This window comes from Eulemur rufifrons, chromosome 16, assembly GCF_041146395.1.
Source record: "Eulemur rufifrons isolate Redbay chromosome 16, OSU_ERuf_1, whole genome shotgun sequence".
In the NCBI taxonomy this organism is placed as follows: Eukaryota; Metazoa; Chordata; class Mammalia; order Primates; family Lemuridae; genus Eulemur; species Eulemur rufifrons.
Window position 1 is genome coordinate 49,912,242 of NC_090998.1, and position 27,004 is coordinate 49,939,245.

The following is a 27,004-nucleotide window of genomic DNA, read 5'->3' on the forward strand; positions in this document are numbered from 1 at the left end:
ACTACAACCTCAAACTCCTGGGCTCAAGTGATCCTCCTGCTTCAGCTTCCTGAGTAGCACAGGCATGTGCCACAACGCCCAGCTATTTTTTTCTATTTTTGGTAGAGACAGGGTTTCGCTCTGGCTCAGGCTGGCCTCGAACTCATCCTCCCGCCTCGGCCTCCCAGAGTGCCAGGATTATAGGCATGGCGACGTGAGATTTTTAAGCACCTTAAATACACTACTGCACAAAACTCTGCGTTTCTGTCCAGCCCTGCTGGACTGGAATGTGCAAGGGCAGAAGAGAGGGGGATCGAGGGGGCAGAAGACCCCTCCAAGTCTGGCATCTGAAGCTCCTTCTGCAGAGCCCAGCTTGCACCCTCCCACTCTGCAGAGAGACCAGTGTTGGTTGTACCACTTAGACTACCGTAAGCAAATGCTCTCACTTCGTAATGTTTCATTGCAAACAAATCAAAATTCTAATTATGTTTCTTCCAAACCCAAGTAGCTCAGCATCTTATGTAAGTGCTCAACAATTACCCTTTCTTTGGCCAGGCGCGGTGGCTCACGCCTGTAATCCTAGCACTCTGGGAGCCCGAGGTGGGCGGATCGTTTGAGCTCAGGAGTTCGAGACCAGCCTGAGCAAGAGCGAGACCCCATCTCTACTAAAAATAGAAAGAAATCATATGGACAGCTAAAAATATATATCAAAAAAATTAGCCGGGCATGGTGGTGCATGCCTGTAGTCCCAACTACTCGGGAGGCTGAGACAGGAGGATCCCTTGAGCTCAGGAGTTTGAGGTTGCTGTGAGCTAGGCTGACGCCACGGCACTCACTCTAGCCTGGGCAACAAAGTGAGACTCTGTCTCAAAAAAAAAAAAAAAAACAATTACCCTTTGTTTGATGTATCATCAAACATAACCTGACACTAAGATTATCCAGCACCAGATCCTCTTTTAATTAAAACAGAAGTGGCTATGATCTATAATCACCAAGGAAGGTATCTGATGAAGAAATTTATAAAATGTGAGGCCCACTACATTTCAATCGTCTACTTTCCCCTGAGTTAATGTTTTCTTTCATTCTTATTCAGTATCAAAATATGGAAAATTTAACTTAATGGTTTAAGCCTGTTTATAGGTGCCATCCATCAAATATGGAATAGCATAATTTGGGATGTTACAGCCTCAAGGGAACTTAGAAATATCATCTTCTCCAATTGCTTCATTTTAAAGATGAGTAAACTGTCTTCAAAAGGTTAAATACCTTAACCACGCTAAACTATTACATGAGAACCAGAACTTTATCCTAGATTATCTAATTCTTGGTCTGGTGCTCTTCTAACCACACCACAGTGCTGTGGTATATAAACATCAGAACCCTCACTGACTATTTTACAAATAGTCTTCATCAGTGGATAATCTATACCTAGAAAATGCAGTTATCTATTTTTCCAAAGTAAAGCTCCCTAGTATTCTCATCAGTTTGGAGATTAATGGCCTGTTTCTAACAATCTTTTTACTTATGGAAGACAGTTCTTTGTTGAGGTATTACTGTATCATAATGAGATTATTTAAATATATGCCTTAAGGATTCTAGAGCAAGAGCAAGAGCTCAAGAGCAAGAGCTGCCTTTCACTCTATCTGTAACGTTTAATACAGTGTTTTGTACGTGGGCAGTCAATAACTTTGTTTTACTGAATTGATTTATGAAGATAGCCACATGGGATTTTGAGGTGGACAAGTTAAAAGAATGAATTGACTCTCATAAATCTACTAATCCCTGGGGATCCCTACTCCACCCTTCTGTGTAGATTGATGGATTGTGGCCACCTACAAAATATAGCTCAACACCAGGTCATCTCTTCAGGATTAGGCTCTTTCTGTCACTCATCAATAGCCCACAGTCATCTGAAGTTTGAGAGAATTATGCCAAGGGTTCCCCAAGTACCTCAATCCCATTCAACTCCACTTGCAAACTTAAATGATCTCAAGAGACGGGTCCCAAGTGGCTTTACCACCTGTGACTTAACACAACTTAGCTGGCTCTCCTTCAGTACTTCTCTGTCTCCCCATGTCCACTGTAGAAGACGATAAGTCACACCAAGGTACGAATTAGGAAGAAATGTAGAAGGAAAGTCACAAATCTGAATTCAATATATATCTTAAGCACGGAGCTAATCTATGGTCTTGTAGGAAAAGAATGAGGAGAGGTGGATGAGAAAAGCCCACATTCCGTAGCCTGGGCCCATTTCTAATCTAGTTGAGGAACCGCAGCTCTACACGGAGGACCAGGGCTCACAAGCACCATAGTGTGGGGTGCTTCACAGTCAGACCTGGTTTCCGAGACTGAGAGTTACGTGACTTTGAGCAGGTCACTTAAATCTCCCGACTTGAGATTTCTTATCTGTAAAATACGGAGATTGAACCTGATCTTAGAAGTGCCTTCCAGTTTCACAAATGCCATGAAACTAAGATGCAACATGGACGAAGCAGCTGCATAGTTGCTGAAGAGCAGGAAGGAGGAAAGTCAAATAGCATGTCACCATGTCACTCACCTACAGAAACAGGACTCGCATTGTTAATTGTCATAATATCCGAGACCTTATGTTAAATGCTGCTTAAGGAGCTTACATACCAAATGCAAACATATTCTTTTTTTTTAAACAAATACAAGATTTAGACTCTCCATATATAGGGACAAGCCTTACATTTTTACAGGCCTAGATTTTGTGAAGTCATCTTGTCCATTATCCTGTCTGTTGCCCCATTAATACACTGAAAATAAATCTAGCAGGAGGTTACACCCTACTCTCCAACAGGCAAGACACTAGTATCTATTGCTCTCCTCTGACAATTCTTCCACCTCTAAAGGGGTTGTCTTGTCCGGGCTTCTCTTCCACAGACATGTCCTTGAGAAAGCCATGCAATATTGGGGACAGTGATTGAGACAGCTTCATTTGGAAATATGTATGGAAAGTGGACTTGTTTTATGTGTAACTTGCTCCAGGGAACTTTGGGGTTCCCAGTAATCATCCTGGTCACTTCATTTCAATGGTAAGACCATCACTTTTGCAGCCCAGCTGTTCATCCACTTGCCAAATCATTACTAAACCCCAATTGAACATTATTTCCAGGATGCCTTCTTGGAGACAAAAGCCTATCTTATTGATTTATTTCTTAAAATGTTTTCTCTTTAACTCCTTTTTGTCATTGCTTATAGAACAACCAGGCTCTCTCAGGATGGTCAGAAATCAGAGCTAGAAGACCTAGCTGTTTTTGGTGGGCTCTTTTACACTAACAGTCTCTGGTTCTCCCTCTCACGCCTTCCTGCCCCAGGTTTTAGCAGTTGAGTCAATGAGCTCTGATGCCTTAATGAAAGCCTGTTGCTGCGTGTAAGGATGCAGATGGAAGCACACCTCCCTCCACAGGGAACAAGACAAAGCGGGGAGCCACTCACCAGACAGCACCCCAACTGTCCTCAATATTGCATGACTTTCTCAAGGACATGTCTGTAGAAGCGAAGCCCTGACAGGGACAACCCCTTTGCAGGCGGAAGAACTGTCAGAGGAGAGCAATGGATACTAGTGTCTCGCCCGTTGGAGAGTAGGGTGTAGCCACCCAATAGATTTATTCTCCTTGTGTCAATGGGGCAACAGAGAGGCTAATGGATAGGATGACATCACAAAATCTAGGCCTGTCCTGTTCTTAGTGGCCTATAAAGGTAAACTATCTCTATCCCTAAGTGAGAAGGAGCAAGCTTGAAACAAATATGAAACTATCACTGTAAAAGGCTAGTTATCTTCCCTCTGCAAGGAGAAAGTTTAGGCACAAACATTCTCTCTCTCTCTCTCTCACACACACGTTCTTACTACTGGTTTAACAATAACTCAGATCCTTAGCAATATCATCAAGCCATCCTAATAAAAAAAAATCAGAATTTATTAATCCCTGAAATATGGAAGCAAAAGATGGGGGGTCTCCTATATTAAGTGGAATTCTCTCTCCTTTAAACAAAGGAGATAATGTTCCCCTTTTGTGCTAAAGCATCTCTCGAATGAGCAATCTTATTCACGTCAATGTTCCCCAAAGTGGTCACAACTTCAAATTGTCCTCAGTTGTAAGGGAAAATGCGTTTGTCTAGGCAACAGGTTTCTTAGGCCAAACTAAGACGGCTGCGGCGGTGTTTTCTCCAGCCCAGCCCCCCTGGTTAGCTGGCTTTCGGGGCGGCGGGAGTCAGCACACTCCCGTAACCAAGGTGTTATCTCCTGTGTGAACCCATGTCATCGCGCCTTCCCACGGCGTGTTGCCACTGTTGTTCAGAGCCACATACAGCGCTGCCATGTTCTCGACCATGCTTTTCCCCGCTGCTCTATCCCGCCCCGACAATAAGGAGCATGTCTTACCTGCCCGCTGCCACTCGCCTTTTCTTCCCATTTCCGAAGCCTGTGCTGGGGCACAACCCAGCCACAGAGCATTCTCCTCACATCGGGAAGTTCTAGCAGGAGGTGGCATACGTTTAGTGGAAGACGATCCCACGAGAAATTGGCCGACGGCTGGACAGAAGCAGAGACGCTGCTTCTGAAGGCCTCAGCCCTAAATAAAGCTGTCCCAGCTGCTGAGCGAAGAGCCAGCAGCAGGTGGCTCCCGGCAGGTGAAATGTATAAGCAGAAGCTCTCTCCCAAAGCAGAGGTCTCACAGGTGGGCTAAGAAACCTCAGAGACAAACAACGTAATGCATTGGTCAAGCAGACAGAAGACTCAGGAGAGGGTGTTAAAAGACAGATTTCACCAGAAGATACCAAAGTGTGATTAGAACCCCCAAACCTCAGGAGACATATAATAACCCTTAGACTGAAGGGCCAAAGAGATTCTGAACAGAGTCCAGATTCGATGCAAAACCTATGCAGCTGGAGACAGAGAGGCCTTGAGCAGGTGGGATGCAAGCGGTCTCAGATATGCACATTATTACCGAGGGGAGCTCCTGTCCCAGATTTGGCAGCAGGGGTCAAACCTCCAGAACCTCCAAATTGTTCTGGTCCAGTCAGCCTAAGGCCCCTGGAGACAAACCTGTAGACCATGTGACAAGGGAGCCCTCACACCAGAGGAACAGTGGGGTGATGACAAAGGAAATGACAGAGTTATTATATTATAGAATTTGGGGCAGGGTGGAGTTTAGATAAAATTGAAATGAAGCAGTGTAGGTGCAAAGCAGGGGTGCTTTTTCTGTGTGAAGGGGTCAATGCCAAGTCTGAACTGCAGAGGGGGCCCAGGCTCCTGTTTCCTTAGAAACCATACAAGGTTAAGATGAATGTCATGTTCAGAATATCCTTATCTGAAGTTCTGCACTTGGATTGGAAATCAAGGCTGCCTTTTTGTGTCAAAGTGACTTAGATCCTTTGGGTATGAGTGGGATGTTTCATTCTTACTGATGTTATTTCAATTAGCAAAGTTTCTCACAGTGCATGGTTTTAGGGATTTCTCAGGGGATCGTTAGGACACTTCACAGCTGCAGTGTATCTTTGGGAGAAACATTAGCATTGTCTGTTTCTATCTTCCCAATCTGATGAATAGCAGGAGAGAGTTTAACTGTCTCAGTCCAAGCTAATGTGTACTCTCTAATTCTTTCCATATTTTTCAATAGCCTCTCAATGCAATTTTTCATATAATGAACATGGTAGATAGCCACACCCCCACCTGCACCCCCACCCTCACCTCCACCCCAAATTCCTTTCTCTTGCCCTAACATGGAGAGTTCGCTTTCCCGGCCTGGTTGAGCCTTTATCCTGGGAATTCCCTTTATGTCTTTCTTCAGTTGGATCACCTGCTTCTTGAGGCCCATTCCTTCCCCAGTCTTTATTTACTCCCTCACTTCGATGGAGATATAGTAGCTTTCTGCAAAATGGGTACATAAAAGTCATTCCATGTCTAATAATCAGAAATTTCCCAAGGGGGTGCTTTGGAGTGGGCCTTTTAAAAATTATTTATTTAACCAGACACCCACTGGGCCCTTTCAAACTGGAAACACGTTTCTTTTAGCTCTGGGAAATTGTCTTGCATTATTTCTTTGATAATTTCCTACCTATTTCTTCTATTCTCTTTGAGGTTGTTGGACTTCTTAGATTGAGCTTCTTATCTTTTCTTCCCCAGAAGGCACGTTTGTCTTCTTGTCCTACGTCACATAGCTGGCTGTGGCTCCATGAGGGCAGAAGCATATGTCACTTCTGCATCCCTAGTCCCTGCCCCAGGACCAGAAACTCCTGGGCAATTACTTATGAGTCTAAGAAATTCTAGAGAGACCAGAATTACTTCTTTTCTGTTTTGCAAATTCTTAAATATGTAATTACTTAAGAAAGACAGAAATATCAGACAAAAAAAGGACTGAAACGTAACGAACATTAAAACACAGTTTATCATAATCTCTTCTGACATCATAGCATCTGGGCTGGGTGTCTACTTGCTTTTCTATATGTTGTGAAAAAAGAGTTGGCTCAACAAACTATTAGACAAAGAATGTAATGAGGACTTTCAGCTGTATATGAGAGTAAAATATTTCTAATCAAAGTGCTTGATTCTATGAACCATTGCTGGTTATAAAAATAATGCTTGTCAATTTTATTAAAAGGACTGAAGCTTTACCTCTTAAAATTAGCTGTCAGAAAATTAGTTTCAGTTATTATATGTGAATAAAAATAGGAAACAAAATTGCTTAAGCAATCTAAAATAGCTTAGACTTTTTATTTGTTCAGACTGATGTTTTCCTAATCCATCTAACTGAAAAGATTTAGGTTATCTAAGGTATCTTTGGTGTTCATTTCGGGAATGCAAATGTGGTTCCATATTAAGAAACTATTAATGAAATTCATCATATCGATAGGTTAAAAAATGGAAAAAGCCTATGATCTTTTCAATATATACTGCTAAGGCATACAATAAAACTCACCATCTATTTCTGATTTTTTTTAATTTAGTAAAATAGAAATAGGTAGAAATATATTTCCTTGACATGGTTTTATACATCCCTCAAACCAAAACCCAACATCAACGTCTGATATATTCCCATTAAAGTCAGCAGTAAGGCAAGGATTTCCACCATCACCACTATTTTGTAATACTGTTCTAAATGTACCATAAAATGCAAAAAAAAAAAATAAATAAAAAAAAATCAAGAGAATGTAATGTGACCTAAAAATTTTGGAAAGGCAATTTGCTCCCAACTTGATTATATATCAAGAAAACTCAAGATAATTAATTAACTAAAAATAATTATAGAAACAATAAGGAATTCTAGAAGGTATCTATCTATAAAACTAGTATATCAAAATTAATAGTTTTTCTTTATAAAATAATAACCAAGAAAAAAACAAATTCATAATACCAATAAAGGAACAAAATACCTAAAAAATAAACCTAACAAGACATATATAAAGCCTATAAAAGATTTACAAATTCTAGTTAGAAACATAAAATACAACCTAAGTAAGTGGAAAGGTATCCCTTGCTCTTAATAAAGAAATTAAATATTCTATTTATATTAATTCCACCCCTAAATTAAGCTATAATCTTAATGTGGTCACAATTAAATTTTTAAAAATTGTGGGGAGTAAAATAAAATAATTCTAAATTTCCTCTGGAAGAATAAACATGGAAGAACATCAAAGAAGATACTAACCCTACCAGATATTAAAATATATTACAAAGCTACTAAAAACAATGAAAGAGACCTGGAAGTATTGATGTATTGATGTGGAAAGAAAAGAGAGAAAACAAGTTGCAGAGCAAGATGTATTTGTATGATGCCATTTGTACATAAAAAAGTGGGTGTACTGTACATATATACATGCAGTCACATTTTATATAACTATAAAGTTTGTTGGGAGGCGGAGGTAGGAGGATCACTTGAGCCTAAGAGGTCGAGACCAACCTGGGCAATAGTGAGACCCTATCTCTACAAAAATTTAATAAAATAGAAGTAGATGGAAATGTATTTTCTGTAGTCCCAGCTACTCGGAAGGCTAAGACAGGAGAATCACTTGAGCCCAGGAGTTTGAGGTTGCAGTGAGCTATGATGACGCCACTGCACTCTAGGCCAAGCAACAGAGTGAGACTCTGTCTCAAAAAAAGGAAAAAAATAACTAAAAAGTTTCTATCAAGCTTCTAAATGTTGGTTACTCTGGGTAGTGACATTAAAAGTTGGGACAGGAAAAAAAATGGGGAAATTTTCTTTTACTCTCTTCTTTTTATGACTGCCCTTAAAAGATTAATTAGGCAATACCTCAATAAAGGGTTTTAAAAATATAAATAATTTAAAAGATAAAATACAAAAAAATTAATTATTTATAATTAATGAGAAACAAAGTGAAGTAGGAAGTCAAAACCTTTTGCAGGATGGGTTTCAATTCAGCATATTTTATGGTTGGCAGAGCACTCATTGGTCTTTGATACAGTCTATCATAAAAGCTTCAGTGGTCAATGAGTTTGAGAAGCACTGCATATCTTACTGCCTTAAAACACCCAACATAAATGATCACATTAAAGGTCTGCAGTGGCTGTGAGTGGTGGCTCATGCCTGTAGTCCCAGCACTTGGCAGGCAGGAGGACCACTTGAGGCCAGGAGTTCAAGGTTACGGTGAGCTATGATTGCACCACTGTGCTCCAGCCTGGGAGATGGAGCAGGACCCTGTCTTTAAAAAAAAAAAAAAAAAATTACAGTAGAGAAAACAGTTTAACTTTGTGGAAACATTGTTTCTAAACTTATTTGAATTTAATTTTGGCCTCAGCATATTTACTTACTTTTACTGTGTCTGTCTCATACCTCCTAGACACCAAGAACAAAGGGAGATGTGGTCCCGAGAGAGTGGGACACTCTCTATGGGTGAAGAAAGATAACAGATGCCAAAGTGTGATAAGGATACTTTTATCACCAAACATATAATGTCTTAGAGGGTACACATTTTGGGAAATACTGGCAGATTCATTACTTTCATTCTATAAGTAGGAGTTTGAAATCCCAAGAAGTCACAAGATTATGCATGAATATATGATTTGAAGACCTCCCTCCTGCCTCCCTCATATTAGTTTCAAAAATATATTAGCAGGCCGAGCACGGTGGCTCATGCCTGTAATCCTAGCACTCTGGGAGGCCAAGGCGGGTGGATCGTTTGAGCTCAGGAGTTCGAGACCAGCCTGAGCAAGAGCAAGACCCCGTCTCTACTAAAAAATAGAAAGAAATTATATGGACAACTAAAAATATATATAGAAAAAATTAGCTGGGCATGGTGGTGCATGCCTGTAGTCCCAGCTACTCGGGAGGCTGAGGCATGAGGATTGCTTGAGCCCAGGAGTTTGAGGTTGCTGTGAGCTAGGCTGACGCCACGGCACTCTAGCCTGGGCAACACAGTGAGACTCTGTCTCAGAAAAAAAAAAAAAAAAAAAAATATATATATATATATATATATATATTAGCTATTAGGACAACAGAAATCAGACCAGTGGTTTCTTGGCCAGAGTGGGGACACACTGGGAAGGGCCATGAAGGTGGATGTATCATTATGTTGCATCTTCATTGGGCATTGGGTGTGTTTACATGGGTGTGTGTATCAAAACTCACCCAGTTGAAAATCTGTGCACTTTCTTGTACATAAACTATACTTCAAGGAAATGAATCTAAGTGTAAGTACACATTAGCCCTGAAGAGATTTAAGAGGCAGAGTAGCATTGTGATTAAAAGCACAGACACTAGAACCAAACTGCCTAGTTTCATAAGCCCAGCCCCACCACACTTTGTGTGCATAACCTTGACCAAGTTCCTCACTCTCTCTGTAAAATAGGAATGATAATAATAGTACCTCCCTTGTCCTTGAAGATTCAGTGAGTTGACAGAGATAACGCACTGAGATCAGAACCTGGCACATCTAAGTACTCAATAGATGTTCGCTTCTAAATCGAGTCATAATGGCGCATTCAAGAAAGCTGCTAATTTTGGATCCTCTAAAACAAAACAACACAAAAAAACATGTTGTAGGTTCCCAGACTTGGAACTTAGAAATATGAGTTAAATACGAATTTAGTGTTTCAGTTCTCTGGATTTCTGTTACTATTCCTGCTAGCTGAAAAGTATTGATGTCATAATGGAAAGGAGGACATTGGGAAAAAAAAGGAGAAGGACAAAAAAGCCAAGATGACTGATCGGAATCAGAGGTGTTGGTGCAGCCTCTGAGGACAGGTGGGAGATGGGGCTTAGAGCAACAGGAGCTGCACGAGGTTCTCTGATGGAGAAATCTATCCCGACTCCTCAGGCAGCGAGAGGGGAAAGAGGCCCAGAGTTCCTCCTGTGAGGCTGAGGTTGGGACCTCAATCAAAACACGTCATTTCTGTTCTTTCACGCCCGCCCCTGGCCCGCATTCCTTCTTGAGCATGCCCTCGTGGCAGGGCGGTGTACTAATAAGGCATCGACTCTAAAAGTGGGCAAACCTCTGCCTTGGCCAAAACGAAAGTCAGAGAAGTCTGCCTTTTAATTTTGAAAGTCTTCACCTGATAATTTGATGCTGGCAAATGGCATAGGGGTCACATAACACATGCGTGAAGGAGGAAGGAATAATTTCACAGGTGTCAAGATTGTGGGTAGTATTTCTGTTCCTTCCATGTGTCTGTGTCGCTGTTTTCCAACGATCCATCTTGGTCATCATTACCATTTGTTGGATGGCTGCTGAGTATCTGAAGTCTATACTGAAACACTGCAAATATTATTATTCTCCACCCCACTTTATTTTGACCAAAGGGAGGGTTTACAGAGGCTCAGAGAGGCTAAATAACTTGCCCAGGTCATGCAGCTAAAAAGTGGCACAATGAGAGGAAGTAGATTTTAATTTTAGCTTTGCCTTCAGAACCCACTGGGGTCTCTTCCCCAAAATGCTGGGAACACAGCCCTTCTGCTGGCTTGGTTGATTCATCTCAGGAGGGGGGAGTCTATGAAATTATGCAAAGCTCAACTATGTGAAGCTCCAAAATTTTAGTTTCACACTTATGAGTTTTTTGGGAACAGCAAACTTTTTTGGAACACCAGGAGGCATGAAAGCAAATGTCTTTGGAAATGAACTGTGTTTTCCATGACATGGTTTCCAGACAGATCTCGGAAGCTCAGTTAAAGGAGAACATCTTTGAAAACACCAAAAATTCTGTGTTATGGGATGGATCCTCTCCAGGCTCAGAACTATTTTTTTTTTATTTCTTTTTTTGAGGGCATAGAGAATAAAAAACAGAGATTGCAATAGAACTTCTGTTCTCCAGATGTCAAATCTATTATTTGCATCTCAGCTCCTGCTGGGGGGCGTGGGGAGAAATCAGTAGGGACCCGTCTTCAATGTCCTTTAGCCACCAGGCACTCGCACTGTGGCAGGGCATGCTCAGTGCTGCTGATGAAATATGTAGTTAAAAATGTCTGTCCCTTTGTCCTGCCCTCCCTCCTCCTCCCACCCAGTCCAGCACGTACACAGAAGAGCACAAATGTTACCCACATACACACGAGCACCTATCAAGTCTTGTCAAGAGCCATTTTAGGATTGGTAGCTATCAGATGGTTTGGAAGATCTACCTTCTTAGATTTTTTTTGCCAACAGGATTGAGAACTTATTCATGAGAATGACTGTGAAAGTTGTGTACCAAGAGTGCTAACCCAAGAAATTAAGAGACTAGAAGTCTTTCCCATCCCCATCCTCAAAACCATCCTCTTGGCTCTGATTTCCATAGCCATCCACCTATACGGTTTCAGCTAACAGAGGCTGGGAGGACAGAAGTCTCTCTGTCCCAGCAGGGGTGTAAGATGCAACAAAACAGATACGAAACTACTTCAGGCCATCAGGCTCCCGGACAAAAAAAGGTGGGGGAAAGAATATCTTCACTTCTATTCTCTTCCTCCTACTCTGGGTTGCTGAGTCTCTCTGGGAATCCAAGAAAAGCGTATTGCCTCTAGACCAGCTACGTTCCCCAAATCCAGGGTATCGGGTACAAGGCTGGAGGAGCAGGGGAAGAGTCTGGATTCCTTCCAGGGCAAGGGAGGATGCCCGTATTTTTTAAGCTGCTGCCCTGTCCTTTCTCTGGAATGCCTTCTCTGTTCGTTTGCTTGAAAAAATGGGCTTCCTTGTACAGGCACTGCCTTGTGGATAAAGATGTCACCCGAGGTTCCAAAGAGCTCTCTCCTTGCCCCAGAGGTCCACCAGCCTACAGCAGGAGCTCTCTGTGAGGACCAGCTCCCGAATTCACATGTGATCCAGAGTCACTTGTAGACTAAGACCAGAGACTGTGAACTGAAGGAAGGGAGAGGGGGAAAAAGGCAACAGGGACAAATGTTTTCAACAAAGTGGTCTTCACCACCGTGGTCTGATCTCCCGCCCCCTCCCAGCTCCTGAGCTGATCAAGGCGACCAGTTTAGGGGGGAGCGGAAAGCTGGCGGTGGGGCGAAGGTCCCAAGTCCCACCCTGATTGCTGTCACCACTTGCTAGCTGTTCTTGCTCTTAATCATCCTTCCTCCCTTTTGTCCTCCAAACTTCCCCCAGAGTGATGTTTTTTGAAGTACAAATGTGCTCATGTCATCCTCACGTCCCACTGTGTTGTGGCTCCCCATTGCTTAAAGCTTTAGTTCTCAGCTGTGGCTCCACACCATTCTCACGTACAACACACTCCCAGAAGAGCAGTCCCGTTATATGCAGTGATGTCAAGGTGCAGGGGTCTGAAGAGGGGTGTTCCAGTTGAGACCCACTGCCCCGTGAGGTGCGAACTCCTTTGCCTGGCACTCAAGGCCCACATCAATCCAGCCCGCATGGCCAATCTCGTCGCACACTTTCTGCGTCACATCCTCTGCGACAACTGCAGTAGTGTCCACGCCATGCTCTAAACCCAGCATTGCAAATTCTTGTGCTCATGGGATTCTGAGCAGAGAGTAAATGAATGAAGGGGTCGAGAATAAGAAAAATCAGAAATGGCAGGAAGTAAGGCAAGCCAAAGAGCTCATGTTCCACCTTCATCCTCTCCGTCCAATTGTTGGGTATAAGGTCTTAGAAGTTTGAAAATATTTTCATTCATTTGCTCCCCAAACTTGAGCTACATCTGCTTGAAAATACTCGTACTTTTTTGTGGTACTCATGACCATTTTGTACTCTAAATTGCAGTTATTTGTGTACATTTCTTAGCTACTTTTAGGATTGTGGGTCTGAGGGGGAATAGAATCAGAAGATCACCTCCTCCTTTGTAGATGTTCTGAAGGCGTCCTCACTCCTTTTTCCTCTTTTTTTTTCTCTGTCTCGCTTTTTAGCAGGGCTGACTGGCAAAGCCATGCGTGGGGCACGAGCATCTCTTTTCCTCACTGCCTCCTGTGAACAGTCACACGTACTCTCCCACCTCTTTTTCAGCCTTTTCCAGCTCCCTCTGCTTGGCCCACTTAAGATCCTAATGAGCCTTGGCTGCAGACGGGGAAAGTGGGCTGGCAGGTGGCAGTGGGGCCTCGTGGGCGAAATTCCTGCAGGGCCAGAGTTTGTTTGAAGGAATTTAGTTTTAGTTTGTCACAGTCTACTTTCCTTTTGTTCTCTGTAGTTTCTTGTGTCACTGGTGGGGTGAGCAGAAGCATGTAGATCTGCCATCAGAACAGATGTGCAAATAAAGGTGACATGATTCCTCGCTGCTACTGTGGTGTGTGTAAAAGGACAGGTTGGAAGACGCACACCGTCGCCGTGTTACTTCTGTCCCTCAGTGTGAGTGACAAGCCAGGAGCACGAGGGAGAACCACATGTAATGAGTTCCTCTCCCGGTTAGAACTCATTAATCTAATGATTCCTAGGATTGTCTTCATTCCTCAACGGGAGACCGTAGGTCCACCTGCTTCAGAACTCCCTGGGGGGATTGTTAAAACTTTGCATTCCCACACCCCTCCAATGGAAGGGCCGGGATTTCTGGAGAAGGGGCTGTGAATCTGCATTTCTTAATTAGTTTATTTATTTTTAGTTGGCAAAAATTATAAATATTTATGGTGTATGACATGATGTTTTGAAATATATATTCATTGTCAAACGGCTAAATCAAGCTAATTAACATATGCATTACCTCACATACTTATCTTTTGGGTGTTAAGAACACTTAAAATCTACTTTCTTAGCAATTTCGAGTAGTCGACATATTGTTATTAATTACAGTTACTATGATGTACAATAGATCTCTTGGACTTATTCATCCTGTCTAACTAAAATCCTGTGTCCTTCGACCAACAGCTCCCCAAGCCTCGCCACCCCCAGCCCCTGGCAACCAACATTCTATTCTCTGCTTCTGTGAGTTCAACTTTTTTAGATTCCACGTAAAAGTGAGATCATGCAGTATTTTTGTCTTTCTGCGTCTGGCTTATTGCACTTAGCATAATGTCACCCAGGTGCCTCCATGTTGTTGCCAATGAGAGGATTTCCTTCTTTTTTAAGGCCGAATAGTAATCCACTGTGTATACCACACTTTCTTTACCCATTCATGCTCTGCTGGGCACGTAGGTTGATTCTGTATCTTGGCCACTGTGAATCACGCTGCAGTGAACATGAGGGCGCAGTGAGTCTGCATTTGTAACAGGTTCCCCAGGTGACACACATGCTGCCCGCCTCTGGGAACTGCCGAATTACAGAATCATGTCATGGGGTCCCAGTGAGTCCTTCACACTCAACCAAGGTTGCCGGCAGAGTATAAGAACTAAGAATGAGGCTTGAGGGCAGCCCCTGGCCCTGCCATGCACTGGCAGACAATTGTAAGAAAGCTATTTAAGCCCTCCATACCCCAGTGCCCTCCTCTATAAAATAAAGGCGACAGTACCTATTGCTTGAGATTATTTCAAGAATTAAATAAATTAACGCATATAAAGTGCAAGTTTCCTGCCACATATGGTAGGTGCTCAATAAATGGTAGCTCTCATTCCCTGACCAATCCAGTGTTTCCCAAATGTCATTCACAAACCATCTTCACAGTTTTCACCATACTTATATAACCCTGTACTACTGTTTACTTCATATTTTTAACTAAATAACTTGTGCTTTTTACTTAGCATCAGCCTAAAAACTGATACCTGAGAAATTATTTGTTACACTATTATATTTTTTATACATTAAATTTAATATAGAACTACCAAAATTTCAAAATGTTCATTTTCGGTACCGCCATGATGTATCTACAACCATCAGGAAACACTGATCTCATCCAACTTTAGTTCAGGCAACTGAGACTCAGAGAGGTCAAGTGGATTTTCAAAGGTCACACAGGGAGTTGTTGGAAAAGCCAGAAATAGAGGAATTCAGTCTCCTAACTAGGCCAGGGCTCTTTATTCCACATCAACCTGCTGGTTTTACATGTTCTTAAAGGGCACGTTGAAACGTACTGAAAAGGGAACATCCCTTTATTAGCCTGACATTAGAAAACTGAAATAAACCTTATATATTAGATTGGCTACAAAGGAAACCTCCTTTTAGCATTAAGCTGAAGAGGAAGTTGAAAGCATAAGTTCACCTCATTTCGTCCCTACCAGCCCTTGGATAACAGTGTACAGGACAGGGAAGGCCAAAGAACTGAGCCCCAGGGGTGCCGTGGGACAGACCCCCCGCAGCTGTGACTCCCAGACTGGTAATGCTACAGACAGGCGTCTGCCTAGGGCGAGAGCAGCTACAAGCACAAGCGTTAGTCGGATGGGCCTCGGTTTTTAATCCCCCTCACCCTCACAAACTTGACCTTGGACAGGTTACTTAGCCTTTCTGAACTTCAGTTCCCTCATTAAGTACTACCGAGACAAAATGCTTAATACAACACGGGTAGCTTTTATTTTTACTTCATTGTGCATTTTCCTAGACTGAATGATCATAGACGATGAAATACAATTAGTTTTTAAGTACCACTTAAAAGGCTTAGGGAATAGAAAACCTGTTATACTGAGTGATGAGCCTTAAATGTCCCATCTAATCATGTGAGTCCACAATTCTATATATCTTTAATACAAAATGCAATTGCTTTCCAAAGGTCAAATTTTCAGGAAATAAAATTAAGCACCACATTAAGTTAATTGTTAGTTCTTTGTAGGGGTTAATGTTGAAGATGTAGTAGATATCTCATTTTCCTTGGGGAAACATTTGTTCCCTATTTGCAGTTGATCCATGGATAGACCCATGACCCAAGCCTGGCCAATCAGCATTTTCTAACACCTAGACATAGACATTTGTTTTTTTTTTTTTTTTTTGAGACAGAGTCTCACTCTGTTGCCCAGGCTAGAGTGCCGTGGCATCAGCCTAGCTCATAGTAACCTCAAACTCCCAGGCTTAAGCAATCCTTCTGCCTCAGCCTCCCGAGTAGCTGGGACTACAGGCATGTACCACCATGCCCAGCTAATATTTTCTATATATTTTTAGTTGTCCAGATAATTTCTTTCTATTTTTAGTAGAGACAGGGTTTCACTCTTGCTCAGGCTGGTCCCGAACTCCTGAGCTCAAATGATCCACCCGCCTCGGCCTCCCAGAGTGCTAGGATTACAGGCATGAGCCACCGTACCCAGCCTAAACATAGACATTTGATATAAGTCTATCCAGTCAGAGCCAATCCTGACCTTTCCATAGAACTCAAGAAAATATTAATAAGGACATAGGCCTAGGGCTGCTGAAAGCCATCTTGCCATCATGAGAGAAGACCTTCCTGAAAATAGAACCATCCCAGAGGAAAGGTTAGCAGAGAGATGTAAATAGATCAAGAGCCAAAGATCTTGTTTGAGCTCCTGGATCCAGCCATACCTGAATGTAGTCTACCCCTGCACTTATCAGTATGTGAGCCAATAAATTCCCTTATTAGCTTAAGTCAGTTTGAGATCGGTCTCTTATTACTTGTAATCAAAATATTCTTATCAGACCAGGCACAGTGGCTCACATCTGTAATCTCAGTGCTGTGGGAGGCTGAGATGGAAGGATTGCTTGAGCCGAGGAGTTCAAGACCAGCCTGAGAAACATAGCCAGACTGCATCTCTACAAAAAATTTGAAAACATTAGCTGGATGTGGTGGCTCACATCTGTAGTCCCAGCTACTTGGGAGGCTGAGGTAAAAAGGATCATGTTTTTCTGTTTGTTTGTTTGTTTGAGATGGGGTCTTGCTCTGTCACCAGGGCTAGAGTGCAGTGGCATCATCATAGCTCACAGCAACCTCAAGCTCCCAGCCTCAATCAATCATCCTGCCTTAGCCTCCCAAGTAGCTGGGACTACTGGTGCTCGCCACCACACCCAGATAATTTTTTCTATTTTTCTTATAGAGATGGGGTCTTGCTCTTGCTCAGGCTGGTGTCAAACTCCTGGCCTCAAGGGATCCTCCCACCTGGGCCTCCCAGAGTACTAGGATCACAGGCATGAGCCACCGTGCCCGGCCATCTTTTCATTCTCTTAACAGTATCTTTGGAAGAGAAGAAATTCTTAATTTTAATGAAGTCCAACTTATCAATTTTTTCTTTTATGCATTGTGTTTTTGGCATCATATCTAAGAAATCTTTGCTTAACTCAAAGTCACAAAGATTTACTCCTATGTTCTTCTCTAGAAACGTTATAGCTTTAGATTTTACATTTAGACCTAATGATCCATTTTGAATTAATCCTTTTATATGGTGCAAGCTATGTACAAAAATTTTTAAAGGATATGCATATCTAATTGTCCCAATATCAATTTTTTAAAGGATTATTCTTTCTCCACTGAACTACCTTTGTACTTCTGTTGAAAATCAGTTGACCAAGTATGTATGGGATTATTTCTGGACTCTCTAGTCTACCCAAACATTGCTTTTTAATTTTTTTATTGTGGTAAAATATATAACATAAAATTTGCCATTTTAACCATTTAAAAAATATATAAGCCCGTGGCATTCATTACATTGTGTTGTGCAACCATAACCATTATTTTTTCCAAAATGATCACTTTTTTAATCTCACATTTTTTTCTCTAAAAAACTTTGAGTTGCATTCCACAATAACTCCAGTTTTGTTTTAATATGAAAAATAACATTGCTGCTCCAGAAAGATGAACCGTATTTAGCCCATAGCTTTGTGTGATCCCATGGCATCCCTCCCCCGACCCCCAGGGTGTGCAAACACCAGTTTGAGAATCTCAAAGGAAATCAGAGAATTTACAGGGACCTTAGAGGTCTTCTAGGAGCGTCCCTTCATTTTACGAATGTGAAAATTGAGAACACGGATCACACGGCTGGTAAGTGACAGAGCCAGCTGAGAAATAAGAAATGCTATTTTTGTGCTGCTGAAGGGTTTGCACCAAATCCTGACAGCCTCTCTCCTCGAGATCTGGCTTTGGTGAAATCAACTCTCCTCTGCCTCAGAACAACAGAAAACTGAAGCAAAGCAACCATTCTCAGAGGACTGAGTTGAAAGTTTAACCAAGAAGTAAAAATGCCTCAAAGCCAACAAACCTTGGGAGACCAAGGAGAGAAAAGCACAGGTACACGCAGGGTTCCTAACCACTAGAAAGGTGGCGGTTTGGGAGAGAAGGCCTAGGAAGAGTCTGAGCACAGGGCAAGGACAGCACTAAGCAGCCCTTCCCCCCACCGCGACATTGCTGGCTGCGAGTGCAAATAGAAAGCGGCTCCACTTGCAGACCTGGCTGAAGAATGCCAGTGACAACCTCTCCTCTTAATGCTTGGCTAGTATCACAGTGGTCCCTTTCCTCCAAACGCTGGGAATCGTGATCTAATTTACCGTGTGAAGGGGGCTGTCCTATATTCTTGGAGGTAGTTATTAATAGAAACCAGTACCTGAATCCATCAGCGGCACCCTGCTCATAAACACAAATTTTCTTCGCAAGAAACGCCCAGTAAGTGGTCACCCCGATAGAGCACTTACTATAATGCTGGGTACCAGTCTAAGCACTTGTCATACTTATCAAAATTCAGGGAGATGGGAACTATTATCTTCCTCATTTTGCAGAAATAAAGGCACAGAGAAGTTAAATAAATTGCCAAAGATCACACAGCTCACCTGAAGTGTCTGGGTCCTGAGGCCTTAACCACCACATTACAGACACCTCCAACCAACTCTGTGGTCTGGGAGATGCTTCCTTGACCTCTCCTAACGTGACTTAGGACGTGGTTGTGAAAGCCTGACAGCCCCGTGAGTGGCGTTACTGAGCATGCTGGTGGCCGGCTGGAAAAATGCGTGAAGCCAGGGAATGGAGGGAGGCCGGGCCTCCTGCCTGGTGGGCTCTGATCGCACAGGTCAGCCGGGGCTGGCCGGCTCAGCCTGTCACCCTCAGCTGTCTCTCCGTGCTGCTCAGCAGGGCCAGGGCTCGGAGATGGGAACTGCGATTTATAAGCTCTCAGGCAAAATCAACTTTCAGGTGAAGAAAACCCACATACCTGGTAGGTTACCCTTGCTTCGGAGGGTCTGAGGGCACCAGGGCTGCTGGGAGAAATGGGTCTCCACGTTGGTTCAATTAATTGTTTGTGCCTTTGATGTTACAGAAAGGTCCAGCTGGCTCTCGGGGCTGGGGGTGCATGCCTCAGCCAGGCCTGCTGTTGTGGTTTCTTGTCATCTGAGTTCACTTAGAAGCCATTTCACAAGGAAGCTTTATTTCTTGTAGACAAATGTGCTTTCAGATTTTGCATGCGTTAAACAAAGGATGGAGACGACAGAGCTCTGCAGGGTCTTTCTATTACAGGACAGCTCAGGAGGTTTAATTTTCCGTAACAGATGTAACATTAACTCCAGCGTTATTTTGACCAGTTATAAATATCAAGGACATGTGTTTTGCAGTCCAGATTCTTCCTAAACGGACTCAAGAACTTCCAGGCTTTAGTCCATGGCTCCCAGGTCTTTCCTGGGAAGCAAGAGAAGATGCATCCAGGCTTGCAGTGCTGGGAGAACGGTGGGAGGTGCGCAGGTACCGCAGCGCACCTGTACGACGCCCAAGCGCCTGGGAGAGCCTGGGGCTTCCTGCGGCTTCAGCAAGCAGATAAATCTTTATTACCAACAAAGTCTAGATGAAGCTTTAATAGAAATTAAATATTAAGGAGAAGAGGGAATTTCCTACTTTTCTCTTGCCAGTGGCTGATAGATGACCAGTCCCAAGTCTAGTAAAAACCTCTGCAAGGTTGGGAAGAGGAAGGAGGACGTTCACAAGGGGTGTGTGTGTGAGAGAGAGGGAGAGAGAGAGAGAGAGAGACTGAGGAGACAGAGACAGTGTGCGTGTGTTTAGGGTGAGAAGGATTGGAATGGACTCAGGGAGGAATTCCACTTGATCTTAAGCCATGACCTGCTTGTTTCTTAGCATGGGTAGCAAGATGCCTGCCTTTATGCTAAGCTTTGGAAAATGTTGCTGCAGCTGTGTGTTTGCCACGTGACCATCTTACTACTATTATCTAGAGACTCTTACAACACCAGGAAGTAGTTGCTTTTCTAGAATAGTTTGCCCGATATTAGCGCATTTTCTCAGATCTAAGGCACCCTCCATTGTGACAGAGGCCATCATTTTATGTATCATTAAGAATGGAAAATGCTGTCAATTACAACATGACTGGTCACCGATTGTAAGATGTATGTCCATTTCAGGATGTTTACGTGTAAAAAAATGCCTTTTAGTGTAAATGAAATTCAGTAGATAGCATTCCCAAGTTCCTTTTAGTCTTAAAAATTGGTGCTACTGCTGTAAATCGGTGCTTTCTTGTAAGAGCATCCCCATTTTATTAAAACTACATTTACAATAAGGGGATAAATCTTTCCCAAAGCTTGGGTTATGTTTTCACTTTTTTCAAGTTGATTTTTAATAGAAGGAAATAGTGGGCCTGCAACTATTTCCTTGGTATTGTAAAGGTAGAGGTTAAAATTAATTATGAATGAGAAACAAAAACGCATCAAAAAAGAAAATGTTTCTTAATTCATTAGTGAATCCCTCTTAGAGTAATGTTGACCAGCACACGGCTCTCTAGTTTAATTTCTCTATGTTGGGTTTATTGTCACATAGGCACACATAAATCATAAAATAATAACTTTAATGCACAGTCTTCCAAGGGAAAGCATATGGAATAAGGAATTGGAATGTATCATACTTTCCATTCTATTTTGAATTTAAATAAGAAATTCTAGGGGATTCCAGTTCTGGTCCCATTCTGGGGTAGACAAGAACAGAGGATGAGCAGACAGATGAGGGATTCAGTGTCCTTTTCCCCCTCAGTATCACGTCTGCATTCTACTGAGTAAGAAAGGATGTAGCTGGTGTTCACGTCCAGCTCTTTGCAGGCAGGATCTAGTCCCACTCTCCTTCACTCCCCCACTGCCTGGCACAGCGCAGTTAGACTTCTTGAAGAAATGGTCTACTCCTGTGTCCCCACTCCCCCATCTCTCACTCACTTCAAAGTGATGTCGGCCAAATCCCCTGCAGTCTGTTCCGAGCTTCTCTGTGACGCATCCCATTGCCGACCTGATTGTTTTCTTGAAACTTTCTCTGATCTTGACTTCCCTCCCCACACTCCTGCTTTTTTCTCCTCCTACCTCTCTGACTTCTCCTTCTCCGTCCCCTTCCAATGCTCACTTTCCTCTGAGCACCCCTTCAATGTCAATGTTCTGTCCCTGCCCTAGTTCTTACCAAACTAGAAATAACTGCTGCTTTGTGTGAGCACCTGCAACATTCTAGAATGTAACATGGTGCATCATTTAAGGCATTTAAGGCTCACAAGCACCCCAGGAGGCCCCGTGATCCCCTTGGTCTCACAAATGGTAACTTGAGGTTCTGAGTGGGATAGTAACTCATGCAAAGCCTTGCAGCTAGTAAGAGGGGAGGCAGAATTCAAAACTAGTCTGGCCAACCAACAAACTGTGTTCTTTCCAAAAGTAGGTCGCTCTTTCTCAGAGTGCTCTGTCACCTGTGTCTTCCCACACGACTCAATAAGCTAAATGACTGCCAATCTCCCGCCCCGTCTCAGCTCTCCCCACCCGGACTCTGGACTCACATAACCAGCTACCCTCTGGACAAGGTATCTACCCTGCGTTCCACCAGCACCCGAATCTCAAATTGTCCCAAACTCCATCTTTCATCTTTTCTATCCGTGTTCTTACTAGAGGTCAGCCTAGAATCCTCCCTCCCCACATCAAAACTACAACCATCCTATTGTACAGTAAGTCCTCACTTAACGTTGTGGATAAGTTCTTGGAAATTGTAACTTTAGGCAAAATCAATGTACAGCAGATCCCTGAATAACATATTAATAGTTTAGTTCAATGTCATTTCGTTATAACATTGATGAGGGGGGAAAATGGTTTCATTATACATCAGCTCATTTAAAGTCGCAGTTTCTGAGAACCTATCCACAAAGTTAAGTGAAGGACTTACTGTGTTAGTTTGCTAGGGCTGCCATAACAAAATATCACAGCCTGGGTAGCTTAAAAACAGAAATTTATTTTCTCACAGTTCAAGATCAAGGTGTTGGCAGGTTTGGTTTTTCTGAAGCCTCTCCCCTTAGCTTTCCAGATGGCCACCTTCTTGCTGGGTCCTCACATTATCGTCCCTTGGTCTGTATGGTGTCAGTGTCCTAGTCTCTCCTTCTTATGAGAACACTAGTCATATTAATTTAGAGCCCATCCATATGACCACTTTCACTTTAATTACCTTTTTAAATGCCCTATCTCCAAATACAGTCACATTTTGAGATACTGGGGGTTAGAACTTCAACATTTGAATTTTTGGGGGGATACAATTCAGCCCATAACACTATTTTTTTCTGGTTTATTTTAGATTTTTTTTTAGAGTCAGTGTTCAGTGGTGCAATCACAGCTCACTGTAACCTTGAACTCCTAGGTTCAAGCAATCCTCCTGCCTCAGCTTCCTGAAGAGCTGGGATTACAGGCATTCGCCACCACATCCAGCTAATTTTTTTATTTTTTGTAGAGACGGGGTCTCACTATGTTGCCCAGGCTGGTCTCAAACTCCTGAGCTCAAGTGATCCTCCCACTTCAGCCTCCCTAGTAGCTGGAACTACAGGTCCACACCGACACACCTTGCTTGCAATTTCTTAAGACTACAATCAAGTTTGTCACATCAATTGACTTTTCCTTTCACAAAAAATTTGTAGCATGTGATGTTGTTTGATAACATTTTACCCACAGCAGAACTTCTTTCAAAATTGGAGTCAATCCTCTCAAACCCTGAGGCTGCTTTTTCAACCAAGTTGATGTAATATTCTAAATCCTTTGTCATCATTCCAACAGTGTTCACAGCATCTTCACCAGAAGTAGATTCCATCTCAAGAAACAACTTTCATTGCTCATCCCTAACAAGCAACTCCTCATCCATTCAAGTTTTATCATGAGATTGCAGCGATTCAGTCACAGCTTCAGGCTCCAATTCTAATTCTAGTTCTCTTGCTATTTCCACATCTGCAGTGACTTCCTCCACTGAAGCCTTGAACCCCTTAAAGTCATCCACAAGGGTTAGAATCAACTGGTTTCAAACTCCTGTTAATGTTGATATTTTTACTTTCTCCCATGAATTACAGATGTTTTTAATGGCATCTAGAATGGTGAATGCTTTCCAGAAAATTTTCAATTTACTTTGCCCAGATCCATCAGAGGAATCACTGTTTGTGGCAGCTATAGCCTTATGAAATGTATTTTTTAAATAATAAGACTTAAAAGCCAAAATTATTCCTTGATCCATGGGCTGCAGAATGGATATTGTGTTAGTGGCCTGAGAACAACATTAATGTCCTTGTACATCACCATCAGAGCTCTTGGGTGACCAGGTGCAGTGTCAATGAGCAGTAATACTCTGCAAGGGATCTTTTTTTCTGAGCACAGGTCTCAACTGTGGGCTTAAAATACCAGTAAACCATGCTGTAAACAGATGTGCTGTCATCCAGGCTTTATTGTTCCATATACAGAGCCCAGGCAGAGTAGAACTAGCATGATTTTTAAGGGCTCTAAGATTTTCAGAATGGTAAATGAGCATTGGCTTCAGGTTAAAGTCACCAGCCATGTTAGTCCCTAACAAGAGAATGAGCCTATCCTTTGAAGCTTTGAAGCCAGCCATTGACTTCTCCTCTCCAGCTATGAAAGTCCTAGATGGTATCTTCTTCCAATAAAAGACTGTTTTGCCACTTTGTCTACAATGTAAATCTGTTATTTAGTGTAGCCACTTTCATCAATGATCTTAGCTAGATCTTCCGGATAACTTGTTGCAGCTTCTACATCAGCACTTGTTGCTTCACCTTGCACCTGTATGTTATGGAGACAGCTTCTTTCCTTAAACCTCATGAACCAGCATCTGCTAGCTTCACACTTTTCTTCTGCAGCTTCCTCAGCCTTTTCAGAATTGAAGAGAGTTAGGGCCTTACTCTGGATTAGGCTTTGGCTCAAGGAAATGTTATGGCTGGTTTGATCTTCTATCCCGACTGCTAAAACTTTCTCCATATCAGCAATAAGGCTGATCATTTTCACTTTCTCATCATTCATGTGCTCACTGGAGTAGCACTTTTAATTTCCTTCAAGCACTTTTCTTTGCATTCACAACTTGGCTGTTTGGTACAAGAGGCCTAGCTTTTGGCTTTTGACATGGCCTCCTCACTAAACTTAACTGTGTCTAGCTTTTGATTTAAGGTAAAAGACATATGACTCTTCCTCTCATTGAACACTTAAAGGCCATTGTAGGGTTATTAATTGGCCCTAATTTCAATGTTGATGTGTCTCAGGGAACAGGGAGTCCAAAGGAGAGGGAGAGATGGGGGGATGGCTGGTCAGTTGGTGGACACACAACATTTATTGGTTAAGTTTGCTGTCTTATGTGGGCACAGTTCGTGGTGCCCCAAAACAATTACAATGGTAACATCAAAGATCACTGATGACAGATCACCATAACAAATATAGTAATAATGAAAAGGTTCGAAATACTGTGAGACTTACCAAAACGTGATACAGAGACACAAAGGGAGCACATGCTGTTGGAAAAATGGCACCGACAGACTTGCTCGCTGCAGGCCTGCCACAAACCTTCAATCTCTAACAAATGCAGCATCTGTGAAGTGCAGTAATGCACAGTAATGCAGTAATGCAGTAAAGCACAATGAAACGAGGCATGCCTGTATACTCCCAAATTGCCTTCTAAGAAAGACTGTTTCAATTTGTACTCCTACCAGTGGTGTTTGAAAGTAGCAAATTAACATTCTTACCAACACTGTGTATGTTCCCATTTTCTAGGAAACACACGTTATCTGGTTTTCACTGGATGATTATAGTCCTGGCTGTCTTACAGTGGATTCATATCTACACTACAGCATCTGTGAAATGGACTGTGTGCTCTGGCCTAATCTACCATTCCCAGGGCCTAAGGCCTGCAGTCTACCCCTCCTCTTCCACCCCCAGCTCTGGCTTTTAGCACACAGGGCCTTGTACCCTGTCCTGTGACACCTCAGCCCATGTGTCTAAACCCAATCAACACTGCTACCCCAACAGCTGCCCCCAGAGCAGCCCTTAGGCCTCTAGAGGAGCACACTGGCATTTCCCAGGGGATGCAGGCCCAGCCTGAGGCCTGCGTGGCAATGGGAGCAGGCTGGAGACCATTTGGGCAGAGGAGTCTGAGTCCTGGGTACTCAGAGGGTAAAACCCAGAAGCAGCAATATTAGTTCCAAGTGAGCATGTCCCTTGACCCTTGTGACAAAGGCCACGACCAAAGATCCAAGATAGGAGTCCTGGCAATGCTATGTGTGGCCCCTCCAGGCCTGCAAGGTAATCCGCAAAGGACCAAGAAGATATTAGACATTCTATTTATATTTAGTGTTCAATACCATCCTTAACATTTTTTATTCTTGTACATCTTATTATGTATAATGCATTAGTATAGTAGTACATGCATAAAATTATAAATAAATATATTACTTAATCTGCCTACATTAGAGGTACTATTTAATATTTTTGTCTTTTTTTACTGATAGCAGTGTGGGTTCAAAATGTTTAGCAACTTTACTGTAGAGATTATGCTGATTATCAGTGACACTGATGAAATGACTTTTTAATTTATCTCCTTCCCTGAATCTTTATGGTTCCCTCATCCACCCCACACTGCTATCAGAGGGACTTCTTTTTTTTAGAGACAGGGTCTCACTCAGCAGCCCAGGCTGAATGCAATGGCATGATCATAGCTCACTGTGGCCTAAAACTGCTGGGCTCAAGTGATCCTCCCATCTCAGCCTTCCCAGTAGCTGGGACTAAAGGGGTGCACCACCATGCCTGGCTAATTTGTTGGGGGTTTTTTGTAGAGATGGGGTCTCACTATGTTGCCCAGGCTGGTCTCCCAACTCCTGGGCTCAAGTGATCTTCCCACTCTTATCCTCCCGAAGTGCTGAGATTATAGGCGTGAGGGTGCAGAGGGACTTTTTTTTTAGTACAGATCTGCTTAAAATATTTCCATTGTTTTCCACTGGCCTCTAGTTTAGGCCTGCAAGGCTTTTCAGGATCTCCCACCCAACATACACTTGACCTAATCAACCCCACCAACAGCCACCCCCGCGGTCCGTCCCCAGGCCTGCGGCACTCTCTCCAGCCCCCATAACTTGCACATCATGCGTCCTCTGCTGGAGATAGCCTTCTCGCACCTCCCCAACCCCGACTGGCTAATTCCCAGACCACTCCACCTCAAGTGTAACCTCAAGTGAAGTCAAGCCTTCCTTGACCTTCCTAGGGTGACTTGACTGTGTGTTCTGTGTCTCCCCCAGACTGTTAAATAAAGCAGCTGCCACCCTGTACTGTGGGCGTGAGCACTGCTTCTCTCATCTGTTTCTCCCACTGAGGGCAGAGACTGAGTCTTCCATTGCTGCAAACTTAATTGTCTACACCAGCCCCAGCGTGAAATAGGCAGTAGGTGTTTTTGTATGGATTTAAGACTATATACATGCATGAAGAATAAATCTCTGCACATTAGTTGAATTTGACTCCAGAGATTGTGGCTTCTAGGTTGCCTCTCGATTGTAAGCCAGGTCCCTGTTATTCTCCTATAAATTTC